Source organism: Podarcis pityusensis (assembly GCF_964106645.2).
Source record: "Podarcis pityusensis genome assembly, chromosome: 2".
NCBI classification, from domain to species: Eukaryota; Metazoa; Chordata; class Lepidosauria; order Squamata; family Lacertidae; genus Podarcis; species Podarcis pityusensis.
In genome coordinates, this window is record NC_138029.1 from 50,374,364 (window position 1) to 50,395,580 (window position 21,217).

The 21,217-nt window shown below is 41.4% G+C and overlaps 1 protein-coding gene across 10 annotated transcripts in view; it reads left to right on the forward strand.

Annotated features, from left to right (window-relative positions):
* Positions 1-21,217, forward strand: part of KCNIP1 (potassium voltage-gated channel interacting protein 1) — a 598,834-nt gene that overhangs the window by 426,083 nt on the left and 151,534 nt on the right. The window contains exon 1 of one of the 10 annotated variants that reach the window (XM_080995304.1): positions 7,266-7,360. The exons of the other annotated variants lie outside the window; for them this stretch is intronic. The gene's annotated coding sequence lies outside the window, so the exon portion shown is untranslated. Of the gene's footprint in view, positions 1-7,265; positions 7,361-21,217 lie in introns of those variants that run through there. 10 annotated transcript variants of the gene reach the window in all.

Here is a 21,217-nt window from a genome sequence, read left to right on the forward strand (position 1 = left end):
GAGGATACACTTATAAAGAAAAAGCTTTTAAATGGTAAGAAAACATTTTCATAGGTTGCACTTAATGGTTATATGAGCAAAAGGTAACTCATTGCAATGGATCTTATTCTTTCCCTCCTCCCCCTCTGCAGCCACTACCCCCCCAGAAAAAGCCTAAGGGTTTGGAGGGACCCTTTGGAACAAGATTGATATAAGAGCTTTCACAGTGCTGCTAGTACCAGCTTAGAGAAGCTGTTTCTCAGGTGCCATTAGGCAGCCTTTGGAAGTTTCATATGAATCGTTATATATTGTTGTGGATATGCCATAAAGAAGTGTTGAGTCCAGCACAAGTTTTAAACATACCGTACAAAAAGTTGTTGGGGTATAAGGACACTGCATATTCTGTGGGGAAGGCTGGAGGGAAGACTATGCTAGGTATTAATCACAACTGTGGGGCAGGAGAGAGGCCTGAAGGTAAAATTATTTGAGTTAGGCAGGGTAGGGGACTGGAATTAGCAGCAGGCTGGATCCTTCTCACCCACCCACCCACCCACCTCCCATGGGTCAAGTTTGACAGGTGGGCAGAGTCCTGCACTTCAAATGCACCACTGATCAACTAATTGTTGGCACTTTCAACAGGCTGCCAATCAGCTGATCAGCAGTGCCTCAAACACCCTCCCTTTGGGTCCATCTACATCTTAACCTGCCCCACATCTGACACCAGGTGGACATTTCTTGGCTGAAATAGCCTCACAGGCCAAATGGGGATGTCCAATGTGCCTTATTATTGTTTGTTTGTTTATATATATATATGCCAACCATCTGACTGGCTTGCCTCAGCCATCCTGAGTGGTTTCCAACAAATTAAAAATATTAAGGACCGTGAGAAAGCTGTTCCTCACTGCTAGGTGGAGGCCTCATAGCAAATTCATGGTGGGGCTCAGATTTTATTCACAGACTTTCTTCTGTGGGTTTGTGGAAGTGTGTGTGTGTTCAGTGCAGAACTAGAGGGAACTCTCTTGAATCTGCTCATGTGGGAATGCTGTTTTGGGGTCATGCTGCAGATTTTCACTTCTGCCGCAAGTAACAGGCACACACCCAGCTGAACACTGTCCTCAACCTGTTTTTCGTTTCTTTTGTTTTACTTCTTCAGAGATTGAAGGCTCCCATATTGTACCACTGAAGCATGAGAGCACTCACACAATGCTTTTTAGCAAGCAAAAAGCAGTGAACTCGAGCCAGTCATCTCTCTCCTCTACTCCACACCACGCATTTAATGTGAAGGTTCTCAACCTGTGGGCTGCACGCCAAAAGTGGTCTACAGGCTGTATTCACGTGGCCAGTGGAAAGGTGGTAGAAGTTTCAAAGAATTACAGTGGTACCTCTGGTTATGTACTTAATTCGTTCCGGAGGTCCGTTCTTAACCTAAAACTGTACTTAACCTGAAGACCACTTTAGCTAATGGGGCCTCCTGCTGCTGCTGCGCTGCCGCCGCACAATTTCTGTTCTCATTCTGAAGCAAAGTTCTTAACCCGAGGTACTGTTTCTGGGTTAGTGGAGTCCGTAACCTGAAGCATATGTAACCCGAGGTACCACTGTATCTACATGGCCCTGTGCTTGATTTATTTTTGTCTGACAATGGAGACTGAGACCATTTTGGATAGGGCTGGATTTTCAAAGAGGGTAACAAAGCAGTGGTTCAGAACCTGAGATTCCTTAAAATATAGCACTGGTGCAGTCTACTAATTCCTTAAAATTTTACTAGTTAAAGGGCTCTTTCTCAGCCCAAGGCTGTGTTTCTCATACCCCAGTACTGGTTTGGAGAAGGAGGTTGTTATTTTTATTTATATTTATCCGTTGCATTAGAAAGGCAAGATAGTGATAATTAATGTGCAGGTTATGTACGTTGGGTGGAATTCAACATCATGTTATTACAAATGCACAAGCATTTCAGTTTGCTGGATGTACCAATCATCCTCTCTTACCCACGCCCCCCACTGTTCTGGGGGCTCTCCAAATCCCAGGGGCAGGGAGAGGAGGAGGGAAAGCCCGGTTGCGCAAGCAGAAGCAGGGCTTGTGTGTTGAATACTGTGATTTGTAGAACAGAAAAAAGCATTAGTGGCCCACCCAGATCCTCAGCAATTTTCAAGTGGTCCATGAAGAAGAAGGAGAAAATGAGAATCTCCAATTTAGTGCATATTTTCCTTTTATGTATTTAGTTCTTTCAAGGCTGTCTACTCTTCCTGTCTAAGGCTGGAGCATGATTTTTTTTTAAAAAATAACAACAGCAATAACCAGGAGTCTGGCTGCCTCCTTTTTCCTTCATGTCACACAAGCTAAGAACAAGATGGTTCTACCCAGAGGAAGGCTGTGAACCTTCAATTAGAAGGGGGCAGAGTGTTGCATTACTTGTGCTGAATCAATGCTAGCCCACGTAAAGCATTAAAGGAATAGTGCAGGGTCATATCGCAAGTCAGGAATATTTTTGGTATTTATTAAAGCATTTATATGCACCACTCAGGGCAGCTTATACCATTAAAAATTATAATGTCATAAAAACAACGGTATAAAATAAACTACCAATGAGACAGTATTAGCAATTCTATCCAAGCTTATATATGTGATATATGCAGCAGGAAAGTTTATAGAGGAATGTTAAAATATTTGATCATTTATTGAACCAGAATAGACAGCAGAGGGCAGCATTACGCTTACCATCTCATGTCAAATGAACTGGAGTGAATGTGGTTTATATCTCCTGCACCTGTTTGAGCTATTAAGTTAGTGAAGCTTATAAATAAGTTTGACTGTTAATAAAATATTCATGCTGTAATAAGTTTCTGCTGCAGAATTTTATTATTCTGGAGTGGTAAAATCTTATTACTCTGGGAATGCATGTTGAATATTTCAAAGAGGGGGAACAGCGCCATTCCCACACGTGTGTGCTGGGACATGGTAGCCACTTGGAAATGTATGGCAAGTGATTTGCTTGGAGTGTCTCACCCACAACATCTCTTATGGTTTTCAAAACAAGAATGCAGCATTTTTTTCACCCTGGTTTGTGTTAGCATCCCGAACCTCGACAAAACCATTTGGAGACCTGCTTACCCAGACAGGATGCCGTTTAGACCTCTCTTTGTCAGGCAGTTGTATTTTCAAGTGGCTGTCACATTGAAAATACATTCAAGTGACTGTCACACTGAGCCTAAGATGGCTTTTACATCATGAGCCTCTAGCATTGCTTTTGGATAGTCAGCGGAAAGAGGAATAAAACTATAGTTCCATGTGGTACATTGTGTAGCACTACCTAGCCTGGCAGTGTATGACCCAATAACTAATATCCTTCTTTAAGGTGATTCAGAAGCAAGTCACATTCAGCAAAGAGCCTTTTACAACTTTAATTAGAAGCTCCCTCCTTGTAGGTTCTGCTTTTAATTGCTTCCATTTCAGCAGGGGTCATTGGTGATGAATTGTCCTTTAAATGAGCCTTAATTAGTTAGTTCCTGTTCCCCATGGAGTGGGCTTTAATTACTGGCTTCTCATTAAATCATTTTATTTTATTATAGTGAAACACCACTATAATCAGTATAACAGGGCATCAGCACCAATGCAAGTACAGTGGTACCTCGGGTTACATATGCTTCAGGTTACAGACTCTGCTAACCCAGAAATAGTGCTTCAGGTTAAGAACTTTGTTTCAGGTTGAGAACAAAAATTGAGCTCTGGCAGCGCGGCGGTAGCGGGAGGCCCCATTAGCTAAAGTGGTGCTTCAGGTTAAGTAGTTTCAGGTTAAGTACAGACCTCCGGAACGAATTAAGTACTTAACCAGAGGTACCACTGTACAAGGAAATTCTGAACAGTTCTGAGATGAAAGAGGAAAGATGAGAGAAGAGAGAAGAGAGTAAGAGTCAGTTATCCATGGAAACTTAGGTGGTGGTGAGGCGAGGGCATCCCTCTAAACATTTTGTGTTTTATGAGTATAAGGGTTTAATTGAATAAAGGTGAGTGGGACTGTGCCACTTGTCTCACTCTGGAAGTCATGTGTGGCAGTTGGCACCAACACATGGTCACCTATATGACCACTGAGGTGAACGTCAGTGTTCTATGCATGGATGTTAAGCGGAGGGGCTGCTGCTGAGAGGCAGCTAGGCTAAGCGAGGAAGTGAGTTGAGGGAGAAATTAGCAGCCAGCAGCAGTCATACTTAGCTGATTGCAGCTTCTGTGAGGTCATGATCAGGACTTGTAAACAGGAGTGTTTGTGATGGCATTTAGTGGGGGAGTTTGAAGGGGAGGCCTGGCATGCTGTCTCACAATGTACATAGGACCAAGAGACTTGGATGACAAGGGTACTGCTGCAGTGACCTGCAACACTTGTGCCATGATTATCTTCCTGCCTGAGAATGTGCAAAACTATATCTGCAGCAATTGCAAGCTGGTTGCCTTGCTGGGAGAGAAGGTATAGCAACTCGAGGTCCACCTATCCACACTATGAACTGTTGGATGAGGAATTTCTTGCTAGGGCAGAATGGACTGTCCTGGAACAGCAACATAGGGCGAGCATGCACCCCTAAGGAAGGAGGAAGATCATCCATTGCAGGAGATGAACCTCTGAAGGAATGTGATGCACATTCTTAAATGGACAGCTAGAACCACCCAGGTCTAAGATTTTCCTGTTTTAGTTATCAGTTTCATTTACTATTTTAAAAATTGATCCAATACATAACAACTGTATCTTGCTTTTTCTGTATACAGTGGTGCCTCGCATGATGAAATTAATTCGTTCTGCGAGTTTTTTCGTCTTGCGAATTTTTCGTCTTGCGAAGCACGGTTTTAACGGTATTAACGGTTTTAAGAAAAAGGAAACAAACTCGCAAGACGTTTTCGTCTTGCGAAGCAAGCCCATAGGGAAATTCGTCTTGCGAAGCAACTCAAAAAACGAAAAACTCTTTTGTCTTGCGAGTTTTTCGTCTTGCGAGGCATTCGTCTTGCGAGGTATCACTGTATGTGGAAAATGTGCTCTGACACCTTTCAGTCACACCTACTTATACTAGGAATTGCCAAAGGTTTCATAGAAAAGGTGTGTTCAGATGGTGTATATTTGGGGCAGCTCAATGGTTGTGTGAGTGTGTGAATGCTTAACTCCTAGCTGTGACTGAGCTTTTCAAAGTGACCAAAGGAAATTTGGCACTTAGTGCCAACAGATAGCAATCAAAACAAGTAATAATGTCTAGCATCTTCTCCTCTTTTCTTCAGCTGTGATTCTCAGTTGTTCTAAAGCAGAATAAACAAACCACAAGCCTCTAAAGAGAACCAGTGGTGGATCATTATTCTGTCCCACACTTACCATTGCCAGAGGTGTTGCTTTCTCAGTGATATCCTTGGAGCACTAGGATTGCCAGGTGGTGGATAGTCCTCGTAAAATCTGTTTGTCACCAGGCTTTTTTAAAAAGGGTAATCTGAGTTTTCGCTAATGATCATAATAATAATAATAATAATAATTTATTATTTATACCCCGCCCATCTGGCTGGGCTTCCCCGGCCACTCTGGGCGGCTTCCAAAAGAATATTAAAATACTATAATACATCAAACATTAAAAGCTTCCCGAAACAGGGCTGCCTTCAGATGTCTTCTAAAAGCCTGGTAGTTGTTGTTCTCTTTGACATCTGGTGGGAGGGTGTTCCACAGGGAAGGCGCCACTACCGAGAAGGCCCTCTGCCTGGTTCCCTGTAACTTGGCTTCTCGCAGTGAGGGAACCGCCAGAAGGCCCTCAGTGCTGGACCTCAGTGTCCGGGTAGAACGATGGGGGTGGAGACGCTCCTTCAGATATACTGGACCAAGGCCGTTTAGGGCTTTAAAGGTCAGCACCAACACTTTGAGTGTTGAGTCTGCATTGTTGCTTAAAATTTGGTTGCAATATTTGCAAATAAGGTTTGATCATCTTTCATTTACCCATATCTGAAATGATTGCCGCTTTCTTTAAAAAGCCGCACTTTTCTAATTTAAGTTGTCCCCCTTTTCCCTTTTCTGCTGTACATACTGGTAGTTGATTCCCCAGAATGATTTTGAAAATGCAATCTGTTGGACAATAGGATGCTGCCATATATGGAGTCAGGCTATTGGTCCATCTAGCTCAATACTGGCAACAGTGACTGACAGTGTCTCTCCAGGATTTTGGCCGTTAAGGCAACCCACTCCCCCATTTGCACGTATTCAAATGTGTGTGACTGTGCCATCACAGAAACGTCACAGAAAGGGGTGGGGTGGGGTGGGGCTCAGCTTTTCTAGTGGCGTTTCATATATACGTGATTTCACTGATACGTGCAGTGCCTTGGAACATAACGTCCACGTAAATGGGGAGTTGCTTGTAGTCTCTCCCAGCCCTACCTGGAGATATCATTTGGGATTCAAGATGGCACCTTTTGCAGGCAAAACAGACACTCTGCATTGTCTCGTCCAGTGTGTTTAGTTACAAGTGGCAACATGGAAACATGGAGGACCATGATTTTTGGGTTCATACATGCTGTGATAACACCCAGTGCTTGTTTTATTAAATTGCTTGTAATGAATATACTTCAATTTGGTTAGAGCACAAGAGATGCATCTCTTTAATATTCTCTCCCTCTCTCTCTGTCCCTCCACTCCACTTTTATAGTCGAATGTCAACACTTTTGAGATTGATTTTATAGAGATGTAATATTAAAGCCAAACGTACTCCTCTTATTATGTTTGTGGAGCATGATCAAGAATTCATTTCCTGTTTAAGGATATCAGCTTCATGGTGGCAGACAGATTGTCTTGTCTGCCCCTCAAAAAAAGAAAATTGAACAAAGGGGACAGCCACATGCTGTTAGAGATGTTTATCCCTACAGAGTCATTTTTCAATGAACATTTTCAAACCACATTGACTCAGTAGAGAAAGAAATTAAATGGACTGTTTCAAAACAGACCACCAGAGCATATTGGCAGAGAGAAAATCTGGAGTGGAAAAGTAGACACGCATTATAGATTACCATTTAACAGCACATCCTTTTAAAATGAAATTACCAGGATGAAAAGGCTATTGCAGTTATTCAAATGGAGAGAGAGGGAGGGGGTGGAACCCTCTAAATAAATAAATCATCAGACACATTGAAATTGTCTTAGCTCACGCTGCTGTGATTTTGTTTTTCTCAAGAATCATTATTTATTTTTTAGTCCTTGCCAACACACATTTCTGCTGAAGCATGTGAGCAATAATCCAATCAAACAACTTGGTGTTCTCTTTTTCTCTTTTTTCTTTTTGCAGGTAAGTCAGGATTGGTCTATTTGGTGAAATGTGCAGTTTGGGGATATAAGGAACCAAAGTAAGCCTTCTTCAAGCTGTCGCAGCCTGTTAACAAGGTTAGACTGTCATCTTCAAAGTTTGCACAGCCCCAGGCTCCATAAGCCACTGAAATGCCGATGATGCTATCATCAAATTCACAGCAAAGACTGTATCAACACAATCTAAGCCCCGCTGAGTTCAGTGGCGGCTTTTCTATTATTCATTTGAATAGTGCTTGTTTTCCATATTCTTTAGGAGTTTATCTGGAAAGTCGGGATCACATGCCATATGGCACAGAGACCCTAATTCCAAGTTACTTTTCTAGTGTGCAGCTGTACTGCACATCTATACATTATATGTCTATATAATGCTTCCGGCTTTCCCATAAGACCCATCCCTCTAAGATCAGTTCTTTCTAAGAGTTCCTTATGGCCCTTTGCTTTAGTGAGTGGCAAGTTAACAGGTCATACGCTGAAAAGCTTACTTTGTGAACCGGTTAAAGAAGTGGTTGCCTTCCACTAACCATCAGGCCAAGAACATTGTTGCTCCTGTCAACCATTATATATGACTGCTGTGGAATAGGCATGCCTTGCTTCCTACATGACCCTCGCTGCTCTGAACGCCTGCTAGCAACGAGCAGCTTGTCATTCATCTTGACATCGAAATCAGTTCATTGAGCCAGCTGTCATACCTTTCTACCACCATGGATTTTAAACTTCTTTTGTTTCAGGGTTCGTCTCCTTTTTGCTCCTTTCTCTCTAGCGTGGTCAGGGATGGTGGAAAGAATTCACATTTAACACTGTATAGAAAACTGGATCTCTTCTGCAGGGGGCAGCAGGAACTGCCCAGGGTTCCTACAGGAAGCATCTCCTCTGGTTCCCCCGCTCTCAAAATGTGACTGTTCCTTGTTTCTATTTAACCACAAAACATTTCTGTACAGTTCTCTTTTGTATCCAGAAATCAGTTAGCACTTTTGTCCAGTTTAAGGGAACATTTCTCCCTAAAGGGGAGATGGTCTTGACATGGTTTGGTCTGGCTTGTTCTCCCCTGCATCTGGGTGTGGATTGCTTTTATACATCAAGGTCATATTGAATGGGTTGCTTGCAAATTGCACAAGGGAGATTTTCTTTATTCCAGGTTTGATGTGCTTTTTAAAACAATGGCAGCGCAATCCTATGCATGCGTATTTGGGATCAATCCCCACTGATTTCAGTGGGTCTTAACGCCCATTATGCACACAAAGTATTGCATCCTGAGATTTCCAGTTGTAGAAATTTATCTTGTGTATTGCAAACTGAATATGACTACTTTGCACCACCCTTTTCAGTGTATACTGTGTGAAATCTCTGGTTTGGTGTGGTCACATGCAGATTAATGAAAAAATGTACCCCACAAATATAATAATAATGCAGGCAAGCCAGGCCCATTCCCCTGTTTAAAGATATGAGGACAATTTCTAATATCTGTATCTCTGAGAAACATCCTAAGTCTAACTATCCCAGGGTTCTTAGCATTCAACACAATGGGATGAAAAAAGCCACACGCCATAGGAATCCCACCATTTCAGCTATCCAACATAGCCTCACTATAGATTTCTAAATTGCAACCCTCTGTAAATGTCACTACACCTAAGTCCCTGGGAGTCCATTTAGACTTGATGGTTACCAAAAAAGCAGCAAAAGTCCAAAGTAAAGAAGTTTCAGATTTTAAAAACACTTGTTATTCCTTGACTTCCACAATAGATACTTTGAGACTCTTTACAAGTTCATTGCCACCAATGCTCAATGGCAGACAAGTGAATCCAGACTAAAGGTCTTTGGGAACTTTATATGGGACAATGGGGTGTGATGAGCCCTGTGGTGTCATCTGATTTCCTGAGCCATAAGGATTCTGTGCTGTTGTGTGCGTGTAGCTTGAACTGTATGCAGTTCTCTCTTCCAGCCAGCAGTCCTGATAGAGACAGAGGTCCTTGCCTAATGGGTGCTGCTGGTTTGAACTCCACAGTGCTCAAAATAAACACACTTGACTTGACTTAAATGTGCCCAGTCTCCTGTATAGGCATAGTTCATCTGCCACCATCTCCCTGTTTCATTCAGTATGCTCTTGGATCAGCACAGTCATGTGATAAGCCTCACAGGTAAAACAGAGCAATCCTTACCACTGAATAATAATAATAATAATAATAATAATAATAATAATAATAGATAGTTGGAAGTTTTGAAGAAAAGCATTCTCTAGTGTGTGAACACTGGTTAGACCCAGACAGAAGGAAGCCACTTCTGCTCCTACTATTGCTCATCTGCCTCCAGGAAGACTGCCCTACTCTGCTCAAGACTGGTAAGTGCATGGTTATTATTATCATTATTAATTACTGTATCATTATTATTTTTTAAATTGCATATCCTTGCAAATATGATAAGGAAGGAGGAAAGTCTGTCATTGACTTGCATTATAATATTTTTAATTAGACTTGTTGCCCTTACTATGGTAGTCCTCAAACTGTGCCAGATTTTGCAAGTGAACTTTTTCAGGGCGAAAAAAGGGTTTCTTTCATGTTTATTCGTGGTTTTTCAGAGGTGCTGTGTTTTCCCTCCCTCCTTGGATGCATTTATAAAAGGTTCTCTTCCCAATGTGACCCCATCATGAGCCAAGTGACTTGCTTCAGGTAGCACAATTGGAAGTGATTGATGAAGACAAGGATTTGGTTTCTGAATCATGCAGAAAGGCTTCTTAAAGCATTAGCCATAGGGTGGCACCACGTGGGCAGGGAGAAGTCTGTTTGGGCTCTCCTTCAGCCAGCAAAATGTCTTGGCCCAGCACTGGGGATGGAACATTTCTCCATTGCAAAGACAACTGGACTGACACCCCCTGTCTGTTTGTCTTCTCTTGGCAGGTGGTCTGATAGACAGTAGTGCAAAACAGAGTGTTTGCCTGGTTCACTAAACAACAGTCTCATATCTCCTCTCTTCAAAGTCAGGGTAACGATAGGGTTGACCTTGATGACAGTGTGATGTTTCAAAACTTGATTGGCTCTGTGGTGATGCCAGTGAGCACAAACAACTGTCATCTCCCTTCCTGTGGCTGGAGTGAGGAGGAATACACCCCTCTTATCATGACAGTATAGACTTGCTCTCTCTTCTCTCGGATACCTGCCTTGCACCAATAGATGATAATAATAATAATAATAATAATAATAATAATAATAATAATAATAAATTTATTTGTACCCCGCCCATCTGGCTGGGTTTCCCCAGCCACTCTGGGCGGCTTCCATAGAACACATTTGTTCCATTTCTATTCCCCCTGAAAAATCACAAACAAACAAAAATGATCGGGGGTGTGTGTATGAGAGAGATATTAAAACTTTCCATTTTGGCTGAATGCTCAGTCGCACCATCAATATCTTTCATCTGATGCCTTGTCCTCAAGAATCCCCACATCCTTCTGCTTCCACTGCTAGAAAAATGTGGTTTTGCATTTTGCTGCTGCTTCCAGTATTTGTCCCTAGACTTGTTCCTCAGGGGAAGCCCACAAAGGGCAAAAAGAATATTGTGATGTGATCCATTTTTGTAGAATAGTCCTCATCTGGGGACCGTGCTAGCTCAAAAATGGGGAACTATTTGTGGTTAAATGGCACTTATCTAGGAAAAATGAAAAGTCATTTTAAAGGGCTTTCTCGGGTGTGGCACTTGATATGTGTAGAACAGAAAGCTGGTCCTTACTGGGTTTGACTGTGAGTCTGAAGCTGAATCCAAGATTTCTGGGCATCGTTCATATGACATTACCCTCAACTAGAACTCATCCCAACCTCCTCCCCTTTTTGAGCAATCTCAATCGCTCAATTTCCCAATCCTGGGAAAATCCCAAAAGAAAATCAAACCCCAAAGCAAGACCACATCGACACAAAATATTTTAAAGTGCTATGATGCCACGTTAAGCAGACATGGCTTCTGGGAACTGTAATTTTTTATGGGTGCTGAGAATTGTTAGGAACCCCCTCACACAGCTACAATTCCCTGAGAAGAGGGAATTCTTGAGAATTGTCACTGTGAGAGAAGAGTTATTAGAAGAGTTATAAGACTCTTATTAGCTCTCACCACACTTAAACTACTGCTCCCAGGATCAAAGAGTTCTGGGAGCTGTAGTTTGTTAAGTCTGCTGGGATGGGAAGCCATGACTGCTTAAAGTGGCGTAATAGTGCTTTAAATGTATGCTGTGGATGTGGCCCAGATCTGCTGCTGCCTGACTGCTGGGTGGGCTGCTGCTGTTTGCATTCTCTGCAGTTAAGGTGGTGCCAGAAATGATACACAATATGTAATATGAAGGAAAAGGGGTGTAGGGAAAATCTAGAGCTTGTCTGCAGAGTGGAAGGAAAGGAGGACCTTTTTCTGCGTCCCCACTTCCAGTCATTCTCTGAAAACTGGAGAAAGGGCCCACAGAAGAATATTAAGGGGACAGGCAGGCGAAGCATGGCTTGTTTTTGTTTTTGCAGTCTTCAGATGAGCACTAGACCATATGAAAAATGAATATAAGCTTTTAGCTGGAATTATTTTGTACTCGGGACGTGATGGTAGTACGGGGGGGGGGGGCACGGAAGGAATCTACAGTACATCCAGCTTATCCAAGAAACTAATTAAAATGTTATAGAAAACAGCGTTGCTGTATTGTGCAGTCTACAGTGTAGCTTTTTATACTGTGAGCCATCCTGTGATCTTTGGATGAAGGGCGGTATATTTATTGAATGAATGGATGGATAGATGAAAATAAATAACTAAAAGCTTTGCATTTAAAATCTTCATGGCAAACAGTGGAAATGCATTGTTTCTAGTCTCTCTTGTTTAGTTCTTGTTTGCATTTTTAGGATCTATCAGTGCAGATTTTATTCCCATCCCCACCTCAGATCCCCAGGTTGCATTTTGTTTGATGCTCAGCTGCCATTATCATGGACATCTGGTTGTTTCTGATTAATTCCTTCTACTTTCTTACTGATAATTCAGCATGAAACATAGGAAGCTGCCTTATGCTTAGGCAGACCATTGGTTCTATCTAGTTCAGTGCTCTTAACGCTGACTGGCAGCAGCTGTCCAGGAATTTCAGGCAGAGATTTCCCCCCACTCTGCCCTGCCTTGGATATACCAGGGATTGAATGTGGGACCTTTTGCATGAAGAGCAGGTGCTCTACCACTGAGCTGTGGCCCTCTCTCCTTCCTCCCATATTATTAATGCTGCTGAATACCAACTGCTGGAAACCACAGGAGGAGAGAGTGCTCCCGTGCTCGGGTTCTGCTTGCTGGTTTTCCGCAGGCATCTGGTTGGCCCCAGAGAGAAGACCAGATAAACCACTGGTCTGATCCAGCAGACCCTTCTTAGATAGTTCATTGTGGGCACAACCATGGGAAACCTATCTATCCTAAACCTATACAGTGGTACCTCAGGCTACATACGCTTCAGGTTACATACGCTTCAGATTACACACTCCACTAAGCCAGAAATAGTGCTTCAGGTTAAGAACTTTGCTTCAGGATAAGAACAGAAATCGGGCTCCGGCGGTGCGGCGGCAGCAGGAGGCCCCATTATCTAAAGTGGTGCTTCAGGTTAAGAACAGTTTCAGGTTAAGAACGGACCTCTGGAATGAATTAAGTACTTAACCTGAGGTACCACTGTACCACCCAGTAGAAATTGAATTCTATATCAATATTTGGCTCACCAGCTTCTAGTAACTTTCTGGAAACCCATATCCAAAACATCTATTAGTTTAGCAAAAAGATCAGGCCGCCCTCAGGTTTATAGAACCAATACAGTGGTACCTCGGGTTACATACGCTTCAGGTTACAGACTCCGCTAACCAAGAAATAGTACCTCGGGTTAAGAACTTTGCTTCAGGATGAGAACAGAAATCGTGCGGCGGCAGCGGGAGCCCCATTAACTAAAGTGGTACTTCAGGTTAAGAACAGTTTCAGGTTAAGAACGGACCTCCGGAAAGAATTAAGTACGTAACCAGAGGTACCACTGTAGTAACATTTCATCCGGAAAGCATCTGCTTTACTTCAGTTTTTAACTGAGCCATTTTTATTCAAGCACCCAATAAGGGGAGGAAAAAACCAAGCTTGCAAGTTTTAAACTACATCCATATTTTATTTTTCAGCTTCTCCCAACAAGGCTTCTCTGGTGTCAGATAAAAAGCCTCAGCTACAACAAATAAAATAAAATAAGAATTCATATAACTTTATATTGGCAATAAAAGATGACACATTGGTGTCTTTGCAGGTAGTTCCCTTTCTTTAGCACTGCAATCATTAGTCTCAGGCATCGATTTATGAGCCCCGCATTTTATTCCTGGGGCAAGGAAGATGTTATGAAAGCACAATGTAGATCTCAGGTTTTCCTAAGGCTGAAGAATTCTAAAGAGCTCTGCTTGAAAAACTCAAGCTCCAAGTTGAACTATGCTGCTTATTGGCATTTATTTTCCCTCAGGTCTGCTGAACCACCAGCAAAGCAGGCCAGTGGTTGCAGCACAGAGTGCAAAATTCACTCTGATGAAGGCTATAGGTAGATGGAGACTTTAAATATTTCCATCTAATCTGTCCCTCCTAAGCTCCGCTGCCCCCTCTACACCCCCCCCCCACACCTACCTGAGCAGTGTGGCTTTAAATAGCCAACCTCCTGTCCTGCTTTTCTTCTGTTCTGTGGTCTCTCTTCTTTGGGTAGATGCAGCAGAGTAGGAGAAAGTTGATTTTTCGGGTGAACTCAGCTTGGGGGAAAGCATCAATGAAGAACCTGGCTTAGTTTCTTTGGGCTTATGGCCAGTAGATTTAGAGTCTTTATTAGGAATTCAGTATGATTTCTGAGCCTTTGGCATAACAGCTCCTAGTCTCAGCTGCATCCTCCTTCTCTCAGTATTTAAGCTAGAGGCCAAGGCCCTATCTGGAGATGCCGGAATTGAACCTGGGGCCTTTGCAGTTCACCAAGCAGAAAAATGCTAACAAGAATGTTATATTATGGGAAACTGCACACAAAACCAGACAAGCTCATGAAAGTGATGCACAAAAATACATTGTATTATGGAACATTTCTTGTAAAAAGCATTATATTGTGTTTAGTTGCACACCAAAGCAATGCCAGACCCTCCAAGTGTCCCTATTTTCCAGGGACAGTCCCAGATTTACAGAAGCTGCCCCAGTTTTTTATTTGATACCAGAATGTCCCACTTTTCCTTACGATGTCCCTCTTTTCACTGGAGAAATATTGTGACTCCTGAGCCAAGGAATAAGTAACTATACAACCTTTAGAATACATCTGTATAGGGATGTTTTTTAATGTTTAATGGCTGGTGTATAAAATAATAATAATAAAATAATAATAATAATAATAATAATAATAATAATAATAATAATTGAATAGGACGTCTGTATTTTCATCAGAGAAATGTTAGAGAGTATGCAGCGCGTGAGGAGGAACATGCACAAAAAAGGTATACAAATTTGCAAGCCACTTATTAAAAAATTGCTGATGAAAAAATGCAGTGAACTAAATTTAAAATTGGAAGCATGAGGAGCAGAGACAAGCTGAAACTGACAGATTCATCTGTCCTGGTTATGACTCTTACCTTAACCAAGATTCCAAAGGTCTTTCTAAATATTCTCTACAGTCTGAGGGATTCTGATCTCTTTAACACTCTTCTTTTTCTAAGATCATATAAAACAGCCACGAGCATCTAGATCCTGAACGTCTCTTAACTTTTATTCCATTCAGCGTATCCCTTCTTTCTCCTCAATGCTGCTAGGAGCAAATGATGTGCACATCTTCTGAGATCCTTATGCTACATAGGATTTGGCTCTTGATTCTGCTACTGTCCCTGTTAAATCAGCTGGGTGCTCCACTTATATCTTGACTTACTAATAATCTGCAGATTTATCGGTTAAATCCTTACATGCATAGTTGGTTGGGCACTAAAATAGTCCATCTGATGATAACAAGGTGGGATTTGGGGTGGAGGTGAGGTTTTGGATCAGTAACACACAGCCCATAAACAATGTAGGTAAAGGTAAAAAGTAAAGAACCCCTGGACCAGTCAAATTTGTTTTCACACTTGAAGCTTAAAGTGATCCTTTCTTCAGACAATGTACAAATCTAAAACCTGCATTAGCTTGAATACTCATTCAGGTCACAAATGCTTCCCTTCATATTTTTCTTTCTCAAACTTTTTGAAAAATAACATAAGAGAGGTTCAGTGGTCATTCAGACTTTTTATATGAACAACATCTTCATCTTGAAGGGTAGAACATCATGATCACTGGCTCCTGATTGTGAAGTCATTGTTAGGATATTTCCGTTCCACCTTAAAAGGGAGCAGGCTTTGTGAGTCAGAGTCTGCGTATTTCCTGTTTCACAGGATGTTTCTGTTGTGTCTTTTGTTTTCGCTCTCTGTGTCTGGAGACACTGAAGCAGGCAGTCATGTTTTTCTTTGTTCTGATCAACGCTGAATAAAACTTGTAAATAATGCTCTCCTGAGTGCGACTTTGGCTGTGCATTATCTGCTAACAGAGTGTTCCTTGTCAGTCACTGCCAGTTCAGACCCCATGAACTCTGATCATACCTCTTACTCATATGGATGTTGGATAGAAAAGGATGTGTATGTTGAGAAAGGGGTGCTATGGTCCAAAATATTCATCCAGTTAGGAGTCAAGACCATGGTCTGTTTGTGAACAAGAGTTTAATTTGCAGGAAATGAAGTTAGGGGACTAAGAAATGGGTGCAGTTTGAAGAGCCACCTATAAGAGATGAGAGATGCTTTGAAGGAAGGATTCTGGGAAGGTAGTTTCAGAGCCAAGGGAAGCCTGGAATTAGGGGAGGGAAGATTGGTGACAAGCAACCCTCTCCCCTCCTACTGAATGCTTGTAGAGCTGGCTGGGCTAGTCAGAAGGAGAGTCTTAAGGTGTGTGTGAAATATTCCATCTCGCTTCACAACAATCTGCATTTGTTGTTCAATAAAATGCCGTTTTTTAAAAATCCTGTACTAAGATTGCAAATAGCAATTTTTATTCCATTTTGGTAGAAAGCAACAGTACGAAGGGTCATTCTAGCACTAGATAAAATTCTCCGATATCTAATACAGCTGTCAAGGAAGCATTTTGAGCTTTAAATAATGCCAGTTCTGTTTATCTTAATACAGGGTTATGAATTCATTTCAGAACTGTGGCTGATGCATTCATCTTTTCATCCTGAAAATTGGATGGAATTATCAGTGACATGGGAAGGGGAAAAAATATTTAGTGTGGAGTGACAAGTTGTTTTTGTGTACATATCGCTTCTGTGCCAACATAATGGCTAAAAACCTCACATAACAGCAGATATTTATCAGTGGCATTGGGAAATTGGGTTGTGATCTCACTCATCTCATCTACATTTCAGTTACAGTGCTGCTTGTGTAAGACAGACGATGTTGAGAAGAAATGTACATTTATGCATGCCAGTCAAGCTGCTAGGATCACCAACTGGTTGCTTCTTGAGAGAGGGGACTTTATGCTGCTGAATTGTTCATCTGGCATCTGGCCATTTTTTCCTTTTAAAAAAAGAGAGAGAAGTCTTCTGATAGGGCAAGGGGAACTTGTAACAAGGGTGCGTTCTGCAGGGAGTGCCAAGGACCCTCTACCTTGCCACCATTTCTGAGAGCGATCCTGGTTCCTTTCCATTCCAGTCATGCTAGAATGGTGGGGGGCATGGAGGGAGCTAATATGCATGTAGCTCAAAATGCCAGGTCAAAACGTCCTTTTTGTGGTGTCCCAGCAGTCTCAAACAAAGATGTCTTCCTTTGCCTCTATGGAACAAAATGTCCCAGCAAGTCCCCTGCGCCTATTTGGAGAAGGGGGAAACCAGTGTCTGGATCTTGCGTTCATCTGATCTCAGCATAAGAGGTATATTTCTAGGTTCTTTGCTTTGTTCCTCACAGTATTTGCATCCATTATCCTTACTGAAGGATTGGTCACCATTTCCTTGTCTTTCACATGGCAGTGTTCCCCAACCATTAGTTAGGAAATACTGTGCTAAGATTAATACTAAGTATTAATACAGAATAATACTATGAAAGTTCTGTCAAAATGTGTACTACCTACTTTTATCATTGAGGAAAAAGCAAGGTTTCTAACAGGTTGATCTCAGTCAAGAACAGGGTGCTTTTTTTAAAAAAAAAGTTCAGTTTCTTTTGAAAACATTTAAAATGGATTTCATTTGGCAAGGATGCACCACATTTAGCTTTTAAGTCTCAAGAATCATAGAAGCATCAATATACTGTATATTGAAAACCTGCAAAATTTCCTGCAGTTGTGAACTAACTTTGGTTCATTAGATAATAGCTTATACAAGCCATGTATTGTTTTTGAGCAACTTCAAGGCTTTTGGATACTTGTTCCTAAATTGCTGGATAGAGATTGGCTCAGCATGCACAGCCTTATGCAAATGTTGAAGAAGCTTGCCTCAAGTGACAGGCAGTGACTTTGAAGGAGCTTGCTTTTGGCAAGCCAAAGGAGTGGCCCAGGTGGCTCTTTTGGCTGTGGTTTAATAAGCTACACTCCATGTTTCCTTTACTATCTCAATCATCCCCACTTCAGAAGTGGGTAGATGGCTATCACATCTTCCTATTCACTGATCTTATAAATATGCACGACTTTTTAATTTCTTTTTTGTCAATCATTTCTCTCAACCTTCCAGGCATGATTATGTTGTGACTGCAGGTACCAAGTCAGACAGCAGCTCAGCTGACTTCTGTCCTTTAATGGTTCAAGTTGTCTGTGCAGTGTTGGTGGTTTAGTTCAGCAGGTTAAGAGCTTGGATTGTCACCTGGTTTGACAAAGAGGGGCATACATATGGCATCTGGGGCTTGGATTTGCTGCTTGCTTTAGTTTTCTGAAGCAACACCCCTCCATACACCCCCCCCCAAAGAAAATTCCCACTTCATAACCTTGAAAAGGTATGCCTTTTCTAGACTGCTACTAGAAAAATGAGCTTTTAGGCCCACCAGACAGACTATTAACCTCCTGTCATCTTTGGCTTGTCAGGAGCCCTGCTGCATCTTCATTTATTTGTTCAGCACCATGTCTTTTTTTGAGCTTGGTTAAAAGGAGCATGACTCTCAATAAACTTGGTCACATTTTCTTTTGAGAGGTGCCTCTTTCAAGCTAGAGAGCTCCACACTGCATCGTTAGATGAGAACAGAAATGAAGTTAATACCAGCTTTCTACCATGGCTGAGCTTTCTATTATAAACAAACCTCCCGAATTTCTGATAACTCTGAAGGCTCATAAGACTTGCTGCTAGCTACTAGAGAATTGTTGACATGCTTTAAAAACAAAAAGTTCCAACCTTTGAAATAGAAGTAAATGCAATCCTATACACACTTATCTGAGAGTAAAGTCATGCTGAAGTCAATGTAACTACCTTCTAAGTAGACATATATAGGATTGCAGTGATATATACTTAATGCAGAGATGAGGCATCCCAGAATTTATTGGGCTGCAGCTGAAAGACCACTTGCCATTGTGTAGACCTGTAAGATCACTTAAATCGGGTAAATTCTACCTTTTCAGATCCAGGTCCCACTTTTAACCCAAGCATGCATTTAGGAACCAATGGTGGTAGCGCTCCTGTTGTAACCTTGGGTCAGGCAGCAATCCACTAGTGGGTCTTAGGACCAGTGACTTAGATCATCTGGGGAAATTCTTCTCATGGCACTGCACCCTACAAAATGTAAATTTGTTTCTCAAATCCCCCTTCCCATTTTTCTATTTTAAAAATGTTTAAAATTATTTTGCTGCCCTCCAACAATTTAAAATCCATTTTGCATTTTTTAACTGACTACTGCCATAGGCATCCCACTGTGTTGTTAATTGTTTTTGTGCCCCCAAGCCCCCCCATTGTCTGCTTTTAGTGTTTAAAAAAAACACGATATAGATTTATTGACCAGTCTCACAGGTTACCTATTGCGATTATGTGATACCAAACGTTTTAGAGACTCAACCAGAGGCCCTTCTTTAAAAATTAAAGGTGGAAAGGTAAGGGTGGAAACAAAAACTTAAAAATTAAAACAAAAATCAGAATATTTTAGTTTGCTTCAGAAAGTATTTAAGACTGCAGTCCAGAGCTTTCCAAAGGCAACTACAAAAAACCCACTGATTTGAATGGAATTCAGTGGTCCGTCATGAACAATAAATAAAACCCCAGAGGCATTTTAGATTCCTAGATACAGAATATGAACAAATGCTTTCAAAATGTAATTTGAAGATTTAACCCAGTGTTTTTCAAGTTCCATAATATGAAAGTACTGGTATTTTTCCTCGTAATAATAAACTGCTTGAGTTACATAAACAGAAGTGAAGATAAAAATAAGCTCCCTTTAATGTGACAGGTGCTGCTGCACAGTTACATCCCATATTTGTACACAGCCTGTTTATTTACTCCTTTGTTCTTGAGTTAGAAAACTTTGAAAAAGAACATCAGTCGCTGCTGATCTGATCTCCATTGATGTGTAATAATAAATAAATGGGGATTTGAAATCTACAGTGAAATGTAATGCTGCTTCCTCCTATTTATTATAAAGCATAGAAAACTAATAATGGTCCTGGACTCTTAGCCATTATTCTTCTGAACCTTCGTTTGCCACTGCATAACAATTGGAAAAGGCAGCAATTCATGTTTTCTAAGGCTTAATTTGCATTTGCATTACATTCTCAGTGCATCAGAATGTGCCACTGTAAGGCATAAGCAGGAGATAATCATTGGGTGTCGATTTTGTGCACCAGAGAAATTGCCCTTGAATGTAATACTTATTAGCATCTCAGTAAATATGAATGGCATTAGAGGAAATGTTGAAACTCTGAAATTGGCACATTTTTTCCTAAATAACTTCAACAATGTCATGTTCTATTTATTTGCTTGCTTTTTAATATGCACAAATGAGGAGAAGACAAAATGCAGTTAATGCGGAATGAAATGCGGATATTGTAATAAGATAGGGAGCACATCTTTTGGGAGGAGTCGTGTAGGTAGGGGGTGAGTGGAACCCTCAAGGAAGAAATAGGATATAATTTGGAAGGTCAGAACTCCTCAAGTCTTCCGGTGAACATGCAAAGAAGCAGGCTGGAGCGCTTCCTTTAAGAGTATGCATCACCAAAAGAATACACATTCCTGTTTATTCTTTTGCTTATGTTTCTGCTTGTGTCCCATCCCCCAAATAAATAAATAAATGGCACAGAAACAAATTGGAACAAATATGGTACACTAAGATCACATCCACACTGTACATTTAAAACACTTTGTATCACTTTAACAGCTGTGGCGTTTCACAGTATTGGGAACTGTAGTTTGTTAAGGGTGCTGGGATTGTAGCTCTGTTACAAGCAATTCCTGAGATTCTTTGCAGGAAGCAATGACTGTTAAATGCATGGTGTGAATGTGATCTAAGAGACAAAGCAATGCAAGAGTATAATGTGGGTACACCCCAGGACCTATTCTAGACCAAGCAGACTGAGGTCTTTGAAGAAGCTTTTCTGTTTCTGTGCATGCTATGTTTAGAGTTCTCCTGCAAAAGTCTAAGGAGGCTTCCAAGTGTTGTGGAACACTCTGGCTTGAGGAGAATTGGATAGGCTTCTGACAATTCTGCTGAAATTTCCAAATTCATAAAATTAGGAACATAGGAGGCTGCCTCGTACTAAGCTGGGTCATTAATCCATCTAGCACAATACTGTCAGCACTGACCGATAGGGATGGGGAAGAAATTCAGTTCAGTTTGTATTTAAAAGGGAACCTACCAGATTTACACTTCCCGAAACAATACACAAACCAAAACACAGCTAGCCTTCAGAATTCATACATAGCTAAGTTTTGCAGTTCAGTTCTCCCCTAATGCATGAATTAGGGGAAATTCCTTGCAAAAATATGTA